Here is a 13,640-nt window from a genome sequence, read left to right as displayed (position 1 = left end):
CAAGGCCAGCTCTCTATACCATCGTGAGTGAGGAATGTTGTCATCAGGCATTGTCCTTCTTCATGACAATTCTCGGCTGCACACTGCAGCTGCAACACAGACGCTCCTGCAGCGTTTTCGATGGGAGGTGTTTGATCACCCACCTTACAGCCCGGACTTGGCTCCCTCAGATTTTCATCTCTTTACGCAAATGAAACGCTGGCTAGGAGGACAGCATTTTGGCACAGACAACGAGCTGCAGACCAGCGTAGAGAATTGGCTGAAAGCACAGGCGGCTGGCTGCCTTCTATGACGAAGGTATTGGAGAGTTGGTACCATGTTACGACTAATGTCTAAATCTGGGCGGTGACTATGTAGAGAAGTAGCTGGAAGGCGTAGCTAAATGTTGCAAATAAAAACATTTTTGATTTCAATGTGATTTTTATTTCGCGACCGATCGGACCTTGATACAAAAAAGTAGCCCTCGTACCATTTCAATAAATGACTACTATCCTTTGATAAGTGACTACTTACGACATGAAATTCGTGTTTCAGAGCCAAGAAAGAATCATGACATGCTACCCTTTGGCAAGCCCTTCCACGTAGTCCTATGCAAATCCAAAGCTACGTGCAATGTTGCCAAATTGGATCATCGGAAAAGAACTAAATCTCGTCTAGAATAAAGCTGAAACCCATTATCATGCTCTGTAACCTGACTCCGTGTAGAGTCACTATCGCGAACTTATTGGACAGGAGAATCGTGAAGACGCCTGCTAGTTAAACCAAAGACACTTTTCACCGCATTTCCTCTTACAAATGCTGGTGAAGTGTAACCGTTTTCATTGTTTTGTTTTTAGCTGTAAGTTCACTTTATGCTAAAATAGGCTAATCGGGACTGGGTGTACAGTTTAAAGTGAGATCCGAAACACTGGGAGCCGGACATTTTGGTGCCAGGTCATTTTGGTGCCTTTCTCTTTATAGCCTTTCACCCCTGACTTCTGTCATTCACTTTCACTTTTCAGTGACTATAAATACTGAATGTCAGTTACTTCCTCATCACTTCAAAAATGTGTTTTGTATGAATAGTTCTCATGGTGGAAAGAAACTAATCCATGATGGATTTTCGTATTTAACCGTTAACTAGGCGCGCGGGGGTAAATTTGACCCCCAGGTAGGTATTTCTTAACGCCCAGACACTGGGTCGTTGCTCCCTGTGCTAGCTTATCTAGTATCTTTCTAAAACAGCCTGATTCAACTGGCGAGGTCATTTCCTTCATTGTGTGTATAATTGCAGCAATGTGAAGTTGTTCCAAAGTTGATGGGGGTCAAATTTACCCTCACGCGCCTAGTTACGTATGTGATTTTTGGTTGTTCGTTTTTTAGAACTTTCGCTTACTGTGTGTCGTGAGTGAAATATTTTAACAGTTTTTACTTGATCTGTGTTGTGTGACCGTGTTTTAAAGTGAATGTTTATTTTATTCTAAGAAATCGTTCGAAAGCTCGTAGTATGAAAGACAGCAGGGGGCGTATACGGGGGCTGCTGGAAGACATTTCGAACCTAGTTCATCTGAAGTGCTTCAAGATGAATAATTTACTCCAAATCAGATGTAGAATATCATGTTACTGAGTGAACATTCTAATTCTAAGACAAATCAATATGATGAGAATGATATCCCGGATGAAGATCAAACTTATTTCCTGGGAAAAGACAAAGTAACTCGATGGAAAGAAGCTCCCTGCTCGTGTTCGAATGTCCACAAAAGTGGTATGAACATTGTTTCACGTCTTCTTGGATCACTTGCAACTGCAAAACATGCCAAATCTGCTATCGAGGATTTTCACTATTCATAGATGACACTACTGTGAGAGAATCATTGTGGAAAATACCAGTACGTACGTAGAAATTATACGGGGATATTCTCTAAGGGAAACAAATACCAAATTTGCTGACGAAGATGAAGTTTTAAAAACAAGAAAAGTTTATTTGACATAATATATGATGTATATAGTTGTGTAAAACAATTGAGATTTTGAAAAATGATATGTATTGGAACTTCAGTTTTTTCAAGGGAAAACGTACTAAAACATCTATTTTTGTATTTCTTTAAAAAATGAATATTGTTAAATTTACACGTATACCCTGCAAAAATAGCATTTTTTGTATTGCTTATTCCACACTTTCCTCATTATTATCATTTTATTTAACTATTGCAAGAAAGGGTTTTGAAATTTTGAAAATGCAATGTCTGTCCATATTATTCTTTAAAATTAATTGCACCTCTTTTCTATATTCAAAAACTACTTTAAGTTCTTGAAAATAGTCAATTTAATTGTATAAAAGTAATTTTTGTGCATATGTATCTTACTTGATTACAAATAATATTTTATATTTGGGGGTTAAATTTAGCCCCTCGCGCCTAGATAAGGTGGTGAAAGAAGTGTGCCTGGTTAAGGGTTAAAAGAAAAGGCCAGGAATCATTGCTACATATGATAGGACAGACAACGTTCCCTACCTACGAGGTGTTGCCCGTAACATTTCCATGTAAAATTGCTTGTATGATGGGACACAATAAAGAGAGGTCAATTCAAAAGAACATTATTTTCTTTCTGTGCACCAAATAGTCCTGGCACCAAAATGTCCTAGACCGCCGAAACACTATGTGCCTCCACCGGGTACCAAACGGAGGATCCCTTGATTACAAGGCGACGACGTTACCACTACGCCAGGGAAGTCTAACACTCGTGCAAAGTAACACAACCAAGAAATAAACCGATATGGAAGAAACCCAATCATAGCCGTAGTTAATTTCGAGTTAGTAAGGAAAAATCGTAAATCAGTTATTTGCTGTTTTCTTCTTCACGTCTGCGATATATTGATTAAAGAAACAACAATTTCTTGATTTCCGATTTTTCTTAAGAACGTCTCGGAAAAATTACACACAGATTACGAAATGTATCAAAGCAAACCTTACACTGACCTTTATCATTGATGGGTGGGAAATGGGATGCCTCGAAACAAAAGTGTTCCCCTGTGCATAGCACCACGCCATGAAGGCGTATAGGGGGTGTGGGGGTAACGCCCCACACTTTCTTGATCCGGTCGTGAGTGGGGGTGATGTGATCAGCATCACGCCCCTGACCGCCTTTACCCCCCCAGGGTTTCCCCCAGGTACCCATGTTATTCGACGCTGGGTGGGCGCCGGGGCCGCTTCCACCGTTAGAAAAGTTCCCGGATTTGAACCGACCGGGGATCGAACCCGGGACCTTTAAAATATTGAAATGTAGTAAAATGTAGAGGGAAGTTCTATGCTTACTTTGAGACTTACAAAAGAACGTCAGCCACAAAATGTGGTTCGAAGAATGATTATAAGGTACCATCGTAGAATTATGGAACGATTTTTAGTCTGTTCATTGTCTTGTGCTTCATTCCTGTTTTGTGGAGATGTAAGACACTATTGAGAATTGGTATAGAAAGAGTATGTTAGCCATTGCAGAAATAACGCCTTCCTAAATAACGGTAACTAACTGTAATATTGAAATGTAACTAGTATATTTTATGATATGGCGATGAAAGCAAGAAATATTGAAAATATTAAAACTCCTCGTGTAACGCGTAACTTTCCTATAAGCACCCAAATCTCAATTTCTCTTCCACATAGACACCCTCGGCTGTATTCTTGCAGACAAAGGAGGCTCATACGCCTGGACAAACAACCTGTATATTCATCTGTTTGACTTGCGTGCTGCCCATGTGTGCTGGTTTGATTTGGTGTTTTAAGTCCACTTTATGCACAGTAAGGCTAATCGGGACTGAGCCTACAGTTTAAAGTGGGATCCGAAAATGTGTCTTCACCGGGTATCGAACCTGAGACCCCTTGATTACAAGGCGACGATGCTCCCACTTCTTTTTTAAAGGAAAACCCCTAAGCGGAAGCTTCCCCCATCACACTTCATTCACTCAGATCATTTCACTCAAATTTCTATTTCAGGACTTTTCAGGACAGACAATCATAAACATCCATGTCCGAGCCGGGATTCGAACCCGGGACCCATGGCATCGTAGCGCGATGTGCAAACCACTCCGCCTGTGCCATCGGGGAGGCCTGTTTGTGATTACCCTTTCATCAATTCTATTTTGTCACCTCTCATCCTCTTCTTCGTGATTAGCCAAAAGTGGCAGAAAGGCGAAGTACGAAATAAAACCAATCAATCAACCCATCTCAAACAGTAAAACATATTAAAACTAATAGTTCCAATAAAATATTATACTTATTTAAATTTACTTGTAAGTTACTTACATGCAAATGAAGTTGCTTGTAAGGAGCTGCAATAAATATATCCCAAGCATGACGTACTTACCTGAAAATAATAAAAAAGGAAAAATTAACACTAAAACACAGCGAACAAGTCAAAATATAATTTTCACACATTGCACATTTTTCATTTGTTTTTTAAGATAATAATCTGGAAATGTTGAAAGAAAGTACACTCGATCATCCGATTCAGAATATATCAAGAACTATAAAAGCGGAATATGAATGACAGATATAACAGTTCAACGAAACCTAAAATCTGTCTGGATATGAGACACCAAACTCGATCCAAAGTGACCGGTTGATTCCTCGGAAACTATAATTTTCTAACACAAACTATTGCGTGGCATAGTCTGTCTATGTCACTAAATTACTGGAGCGTCAATAATAATCTATTATTTTTTAATTTTGCAAATATAGGTACTGCCAGTGGCGTCTCGTGGCCTCAAATTTGGCCGGGGCTTATTTTTTTAAAGAATTTAAAATATAATGACAATTCACATGAATTGCAAAAAATAGGTATTTTTTTCTTCTAGACTACAAAACTGGACTTATTTTTTTTTATGAATTTAAAATATAATGACAATTCACATGATTACAAAAGAAACAGGTATTGTTATGAAACATACCTTTCTACGAACGTTGACTCCTGTTCTTCTGCTCAGCAAATTTTGTTATTACTTTTTCGTTGAAGCCCTCTATGTTTGAAATGTATTCTATCTCTATTGTAAGGAAGTGCCAAGGCATTTGGTCTGTCTTGTCCCATTGCATTTCTTAAGCAGGTTTTAATACGCTTCAATGTGCTGAAACATCGTCCAGATTCAGCTGTTGCCATTGGAGTTATTGGCCTCCCCGATGGCGCAGTGGTAGCGTCTTCGCCTTGTATTCAAGGGGTCCCGGGTTTGATACCCGGTGGAGGCACAAGTGGTTCGGATCCCACTTTAAAAACTGTAGGTCTAGTCCCGATTAGCCTTACTGTGCATGAAGTGTACTTAAAACAACAAATCAATCAATCAACCATTGGAGTTATTAAAACTATGTTTGTCATTTTTACTGTTTTTGAAAAGGTACCCTCTAAGTAATTTTAAATAAAAAATTAATGCAATCTACTGATAGAGTTTATATTTTTCAACTCTTCACTACAATAAAGAACACGAAGTTACCTCTTCTACCCATACAGCACAACATGGTTTCAGATATGTTAGGGATACGTAATTCGTGAAACATTGTAACATTGCAGCAACATTGCGAAACATTACTGTGATGTTTCAGGTATGTTTCAGCAATGTAAAAATGTCCGCGAATCTAACGTAACATTCGTAATGTTACAGAAACATGTCAGTGCAAGATTACAGAAACGTGTCAATGCAACATTGCAGAAAGATGTCAGTGTAACATTACAGATACATTTCCGTAAGGTTTTGTGATATTTCAGCTACATTGCAGTGATATAATTTTACATTACGGTTATATTGAAAGGAATCAGTACTGTATTCACGAATGAAATATTTAAGGGGGCCTATTGGGGTTAAGCCCCTTTATTTCAATATTTATTTGTAAATCATTTCCTGAAAATAAAATTCGCAATGTTTGATACCTAATTAGGAATGACATTTAATTATATTTATTTTACCTCTCCTCGAATGACCACGTATCTCAATTGCTACAATTATTCTCGAGGGAGGAAAAAGTGCTTAAAACTACGAAATACACATTCATTCACACCATACAACAGTTACAACTAAAAAAAACAAAAAATACTCGTATTCGCCACCAAATCCTAAACTACCTTCAAATCTGTGTAAAGTTTTACATGCAATAATAAGCTCTCCGTGGTTTGTTGCACCCTGTCACAAGGAAGGTGGGATTTGAGTGATGTGATCAGCATAATGCTCCCGTCTCCTCTACTAATAGATGAGAGGCTGGAAGCATTTAATGTTGTATGAAATTCATTCATGATTCTATGAGGCACGGTCATCTGAAAATTCTACTCTAATGTCATATCTGTAAGAATGAAAAATTTTTTCCTGGACAGAATACATGTTCCACATGTATGGTTTTCAACCTATATGGTGTTCGAACTTTCAGAATTACACAGTAATATTCCAAATTAATTTCAAACATCACAAATTGAGCACATGTCTTCAAATATAACTTTCGGATACTAAAAATCTACTATGTGACATTCTCACCTTTTACGTATCTCAAATAAAAATTCAAAATGAATGTAATAATATCCTATATACTTACATAATTGGAGAAATGTAGCGTATCGTACGGGAGTTGCGTTACGGTAGATACACTTTGACCACAAAATAAATTCAGTAAATGAACCAGTAACCAGAACTGGGTAATAAATATCAAGTCACAAGTGCAAAGTGGAGACAAGCTAAACTTTAGCAATTTTTAGGCAGTAACAATACGAATAATATAATTGAATAATAACTAAAAATTTATAAATCAATGAAAAGTTTTGACATTCTCTATAATATTAAATGTGCAGTGTGTATCAGAGGTTGTGGTTACTAGTTAGAAAAATTAATTCTCTTAATGTTACTTGTGACCAATTTCCATTGAATTATTACTTCAAAGATATATTATAATTATATGTTCTCATTTCTATTATTTTTTAATCATTTATATTTCACCCATGTTTGACTTTCAACGTTGTTATGGTGATTAGGATGGGTCGGTCAGTTTCAAAATACACTGAGAAATTGAATTAAGCTCCTTGTAATGAAGGGATTTCTGGTTCGAAACTCTGGTAGAGGCACATTGCAGTGATACGGGTCCCATTTTGAATTGTAGGTCCAGTCCCGATTAGCCTATTTGTGCATTCAGTGGACTTACAATATCAGTTCAAAGAACCAAATAAATATAAATAAGCATACTTTGATAATTCTTTTTTTACACCAGCGAGTGATCAGACACTATCCATGTCACCATTGAACTCTAAAAATTGGACATGCATCACTTCAAAGAAAAATTATTATAAAAACAATATTTTTCATAAAATATATTCTTTATTTGTCTAAATTTGTCAAAATACAATTGCTTCTGTTCTGTTAAGAAGTATTTCATTGCAGGTTCTCCGCTATAACCTCTTGTTGGAGTGCAGTAACATTCATTTTTTCCTGAAAGGAAATAATGTCATAATATAAATTCTGGTCAAGAGTTTTCATTTCAAAAAACAATATTTTGCACAAGTAAAATAAACATCTTAGCCTTGAAGAAAATTGCAAAGCAACATGAAGAATTTACATTCTTCATGTCAGGACCATTCAGTTTTTTTTTATAAAAGTAACCTTGGAGAATGCCGTGAAACAGATGCAATTTTGGCAAAAAAAATTGCTTTTACTTCATATTATTTGCTCAGAACTAGCAAAAATATTTTTAGTGAATGCTCAATATGTTATGTAACATCCAAATCTTTAATATTAGTGAAAATCAGTGTTTCCATCTACTTTTTTAGAAAATTCCTCGGCATTCCGCAGAAAAAATGTCATAGTTCATCTTTCTTTTAACATGCCAAATTAAATATAAAATCTGCAGTATCATAATTAGATTTTAACCTTTTATTTTATTTTTGTCAATAATCCATAATTCTACCTACCTAATTACAAAGAAATGATGATTGTATGGATTTTTAGCATGAAAACAACTAAATATTACCATTTTTTTACCTCTTGAAACTTAATAATAACAATTGAGCCACAAATGACCTAAATCTACTATATTAAACTTGTATTGTTTCATAGTTTTGAATTATTGCAACTTGAAATCCAAATTTTGTCCAAAAATGATCAATCTTGCGAGAGAAACTAATCTTAAATCAGCCATTAAATACTTAATTACTGCTAAATCTGCATAAAAACTAACTGTTGGAGTCATAAACATCTTAGCCTTAAAGAAAATTGCAAAGCAGCATCAAGAATTTACATTTTTCATGTCAGCACCATTCAGTTTTTTTATAAAGGTAACTTCGGAGAATGGACATTTCCACTTTGACATGAAAAACGTTTTAAATCCATTCATTTTACAGATAATGACACAAACATGAGATGTGCAAAATATCTCGGCGATATTTGTTTCGGTTCTCGAGAAACACGCCTTCAAACACCGCTGAAATTCACCTACTACGTCACGGATTTGAAAACGTCCTCTCCACAGACAGGATGTCCTCTGACGTCATCACTTAGAAATGCGTGCAGGCGGGGCTTCTGCTCGTCCCGTCAACTTAGCATAGTCGCGGAAGCGACAGAAAATTCACTTGTTACCGTGTAAAACAAGTATCTTAAACTTCCAGTGCAAAAATCTGTGCTCCATTTCTTGGAGATGAATTATGCCCTAGCAGTCTTTACTATAATTCAGCCACTCGGTAGAGGGTTGTTTTCCCATTAGGGTGACAAAGCAAACCTTGTAACAGTCAATGGCTGAACACGTGAACAGCCTTGTTCATTGCGAATACATAGGTTAGTTCTGACTGGCAATAACTTAATATTATAGGAATGCCTTTTCTGGAATTACAGTTATTTTCGTCATAATATTTTCTTCACAAATTTTAAGATAATACTTTTAGAACACACTGGTTTACCCGCCAATTTCTGCAATATAAGAGGTGATACGGTATAAAAAGGTACGGTGAGTTTTTCAATTTCCTGCAGTAAATGACAGTTTTCTTCAGTTAATATATATATTGCAAATTTTTGTATTTAGCCTACTTTTACGTCGCTTTTCCGTTCACTTTGTTTAACCGCAACGATGAGAACGCATGGTTAATTTATTATAATTTATTTATTAATTATCATCTCTAACATCACATTTCTTCCCACTTTTGGCTAATCGCTACAATGAAGATGAATAACTACAAGCTGTATTCGAAGTCGGGGTGCAGGAGTACATCCCCCCACACACACACACTACTACCAACTGCACAATCTAAGTATCACCCAACCTGCCATGATAAGAGACGAACTTTTTCTTCTGTCCCATCTCATTTCGAAAACATTCATTTGTCCCATCTCCTTTTATGAGACGAGACGGAACATGCCTCGTCTCGTGAGCAACACTAACATTAACAATAGAAGCATCCTCCTAGCTGTCCCCAAAGTCTCGAGCAAACATCCTCCCATGTAACAATTTCCAGTTCAATGAAATGTCAATCACAAGGAAACAGTCATGCCCAGGTCGAGAGTCAAACCTGGAACATGCGACTTCCTGAGATAAATCATGAATTTTGTGTATAATAATTACAACGCCAGTTCATTCCTGGTAATTCTGAATCAGCAGTTTGGTTTGCATATATAAGCAGGATAATATTTAGTTTTCGAGGGCTGTACCGTCGAAACGAGGAGTCAAAAATAATAATGATAATAATAAAAAATTAAGAAAGGTTTTTTTTGTATTTATAATGATAAGCCTGCATACGTTGTTAATTCTATATTTTTCTAGACTTGAGACGAGAACGAGAATTGCCCTCCCAAACCGAGACGGATGTTTATAAATTGAGACGAGACTGTCAATGAGACATTTACAAATAAACACGAGACAGACATTTACAACGCTCAACGAGAACGAGACCAAGGCTGCCATGTCTCGTCTCGATAGGCTCCTTAGTGGTGAAGTTGTGAACCAACCAATTAATGCATTCGGGGTAACGAGATGAGGCGGCTTTTTTTGCAGTACAAAATTCAAAATAATTATATCGTACCATTTCAGTATGGGATATTGTTATGGGCGTATATATAGTTCACGGGGTGGAGGGATGGATCAACTTTTGGTATGATTAGGGTTGCTTTATTTCGTAAGTGAAAATCCAGGACACTGCTGGCCAGAAGCTTGTTGGGCAGCATGGGGGGAGGGGATGTTGGACCCGACAAAGTTGTGTGTTTGTAGTCACGAAGTATTGATACTTTTCTGTTCATCTTCTGTCACTACGTTTTTAAGAACCAAATTTCTTTAATATGATTCGAGGGGAAAAAATAACTGATTTGATAGTCTCAATGCAGTTTCTTATCGCAGAAATTCCGAAACTATCAGGAAATTGCAGATATTGGTCTGCAGTCCATCTGGTGTGTGGAATTACGAAATTTCCTTCCCATCCGTATCCCGTCCTATACGTCTCTAATTTAAGAGAATGAAATAAGTCCGAAGGAATTTTTTATGAACAAGCGGATAGAACAAGGAAACTGGTAATTTTAGTGAACCAAAAAAGAGAGGGGTTGGACTCGTTGAATCCCCCTTAAATACGCCCATGGTTATACACATTATTTCCTTGTAATAATTATACATAAACTAAGTACAGATATGTACTGTGCAACTAATGTAATCTTCTCAGTGTGTTTTCTCTTATCTGCACAAAAATGTTTGATCATAATTTGCGCAACAGAAATGGAACACAAACTGAAATTGCTTTATGGAAAAGAAAGTTAAATAGGCTTTATAAATAAAGTTAAGAATGTGAAAATTCCTATTTTGCACTACATAGGTTACGGTAAATATCGATAAATATAAGTTTAAAAAATATTTTTGAGTGTCTGGTCAGCAACCAATTTTATAAGCCATATTTTTCGCATGGCCTGAGAACACACGCAGCTGAACTCTTTCATTTATCTTGCACGTGAGCAGCACGGATATTTCATAGAAGAATGATCATTACAAAGCATAGCTTTCCTTTCTCCTATCGCTCCTTCTTCCATTATTTAAATCGGTACAGATTTGTAAAACTGCTGCACGTGTTTGCTCACCGTGGGCTACCGCTACCCATCTGGAACTGGACGCTCGAAGCAGACGACAAACGAGCTCTCCCCAAGGAGTGACGTAGTAACATGGCGGCGGCGTGTTTTCAGCGCAACGCTAGCCTCCCAACTTTGGAAGTCTCATTTCTGCCTTAAACTGGACGCAGAGAAACGCGAGAACTTGCAGAGGTCATTTTTCCAGGGTGTAGATTTTAAAATTGTTGTAAAAAAAATTGAGTGGAAATGTTCATTCCGTAAAACAGATGTAATTTTGGCAAGAAAAATTGCTTTTACTTCATATTATTTGCTCAGAACTAGCATAAAGATTTTTGTGAATGCTCAATATGTTATGTAACATCTAAGTCGTTAATATTAGTGAAAATCAGTGTTTCCATCTACTTTTTTAGAAAATTCCTCGGTATTCCGCAGAAAACATCTGCAACTTGTGCAATCGTGCAGTATCATAATTAGATTTTAACCTTTTATTTTATTCTTGTCAATAATCCATAATACTACCTACATAATTACGAAGAAATGATGATTGTATGGATTTTTAGCATAAAAACAACTAAATATTACAAATTTTTTACCTCTTGAAACTTAATAATAACAATTGAACCACAAATGACCTAAATCTACTATATTATACTTGTATTGTTTCATAGTTTTGAATTACTGTAACTTGAAATCCAAATTTTGTCCAAAAATGATCAATCTTGCGAAAGAAACTAATCTTAAATCAGCCATAAAATACTTAATTACTGCTAAATCTGCATAAAAACTAACTGTTGGAGTCATAAACATCTTAGCCTTGAAGAGAATTGCAAAGCAACATCAAGAATTTACATTCTTCATGTCAGCATCATTCAGTTTTTTTATAAAGTTAAGCTCGGAGAATTCCGTAAAACAGATGCAATTTTGGCAAGAAAAATTTGCTTTTTCTTCATATTATTTGCTCAGAACTAGCATAAAGATTTTTATTGAATGCTCAATATGTCATGTAACATCCAAATCGTTAATATTAGTGAAAATCAGTGTTTCTATCTACTTTTTTTAGAAAATTCCTCGGCATTCCGCAGAAAAAAAATTCATGTTGCATCTTTCTTTTAGCATGTCACGTTAAATACAACATCTGCAACTTGTGCAATTGTGCAGCATCATAATTACATTTTAACCTTTTATTTTATTTTTGTCAATAATCTATAATTCTACCTACCTAATTACGAAAAAAATATGAATATAGTATATGGAGGGCATCACAAGCCTCATGAGAAACAAATCTATACAAGACTAAATGAGAGAGAAAGAGAGAGATGATTAACATAAGTGAGTAACTTAACAAGTGATTAAGAGAGAAATATAATTACGAATTAAGTTTTGTAACACAAAAAATTACCCATGTGGTGATTGATGGCTGGAAATATTGGAAAAGCTAGCTTTTACTATATAGCTGTTTTTAACAGTAAAAACATGCAGGGAAATACTTTGCGTCTCGACCATTCACTTTTTCACTACACCCAACGCTGGCAACTTATTTCTCGCGATTATCGTTTCATGAGGTGGAGAAGTTGAGTGCTTCTTTACGTCCACATATTTTAATTAAACAAACAAAACAAAATACTTCTTTAAACACTGGCTTGAACTGCCTTGTTTCCACTCACTTTTTCACACACGTTACACAACACAGCTTAAATATATAGCGTGCATAAGTATAACAACTAAACACACTTTTGCATTAATAATATTCAACTTACGCTCAATAAACAACATTATTCTTCATAAGATGTGCACGTCTCCCGGTCAGCGTTGAAGGTAACAACATGGCCGCCGCAGAAAATGTCCCGGATAGCCGCTACGCATGCATGATGACTGAATCCAACGTTGCGGAAATGTCTCTGAAACATTTCTCAGAGATGTAAGAAAAATGAGACGTTGCAGAAACTAGACAATGAAACTATAACTTTGCAATGTTTCAGAAACAAAACTGGGACTTCATGTGATGCTTTCTGTAACGTCAACGCGAAACCAGAATGTTAGAAACATAAATAAAAGATTGTAATATTTCTGAAATATGTCTGAAACTTGGTGTGCTGTATGGGTATGAAGGGATAATAAATCTGGGAAGATGCCTCTGTTTAAAAGATTGTTCTCTTTCATGATGTCCTCGTAGAGCAAGTTCATGTCGACCACAGAATTTTAAACAATCGATAATTCCATTTAATATATGCCTATTTTTCCAGACAAATTCATTGTGTCTTGTAATTGACAGCCTATGTCCTTCATCAATTTGTGTTCGAACATCAACCCTGTCGAACTCACTCAAACATAGCGAATGAAAGCCACCAAAACACTAACAGTGTTACAGAACAACAACAACACGCGAGATCGAACGCGACGCAACGGAAGTAGCCCCGAATCAGCACTCAAATCCATTGCACTTTCCCCTCATCTCTCTGCTAGCATGTGACCACTGTAGCGTAGGTGGGTGTAGGCCACGCCTTCCTTTGCGACGTGCCCCGGAAAGCGATAATTGACATCTATGCCGCTAGGAGCGCTGTCGTATCCATTGCAACAGACGATGAATTTACGTGGGTAAAAATCGCCTTTTAAA

The 13,640-nt window shown here is 36.5% G+C and overlaps 1 protein-coding gene across 4 annotated transcripts in view; it reads right to left on the bottom strand.

The window, feature by feature from the left end:
- The window catches only part of Buffy (BCL2 family apoptosis regulator buffy), a 258,812-nt gene that overhangs the window by 192,039 nt on the left and 53,133 nt on the right, over positions 1 to 13,640 (bottom strand). For 2 of the 4 annotated variants that reach the window (XM_083123288.1, XM_083123289.1), the window contains exon 2: positions 4,278 to 4,338. The exons of the other annotated variants lie outside the window; for them this stretch is intronic. The gene's annotated coding sequence lies outside the window, so the exon portion shown is untranslated. The remainder of the gene's footprint in view (positions 1 to 4,277; positions 4,339 to 13,640) is intronic. 4 annotated transcript variants of the gene reach the window in all.

The sequence above is a fragment of the Lepisma saccharinum genome, chromosome 5 (assembly GCF_977018435.1).
Source record: "Lepisma saccharinum chromosome 5, izLepSacc3.1, whole genome shotgun sequence".
NCBI lineage: Eukaryota > Metazoa > Arthropoda > Insecta > Zygentoma > Lepismatidae > Lepisma > Lepisma saccharinum.
The sequence above is the reverse complement of the archived record's forward strand: the minus strand, read 5'-3'. Positions and strand labels throughout refer to the sequence as shown.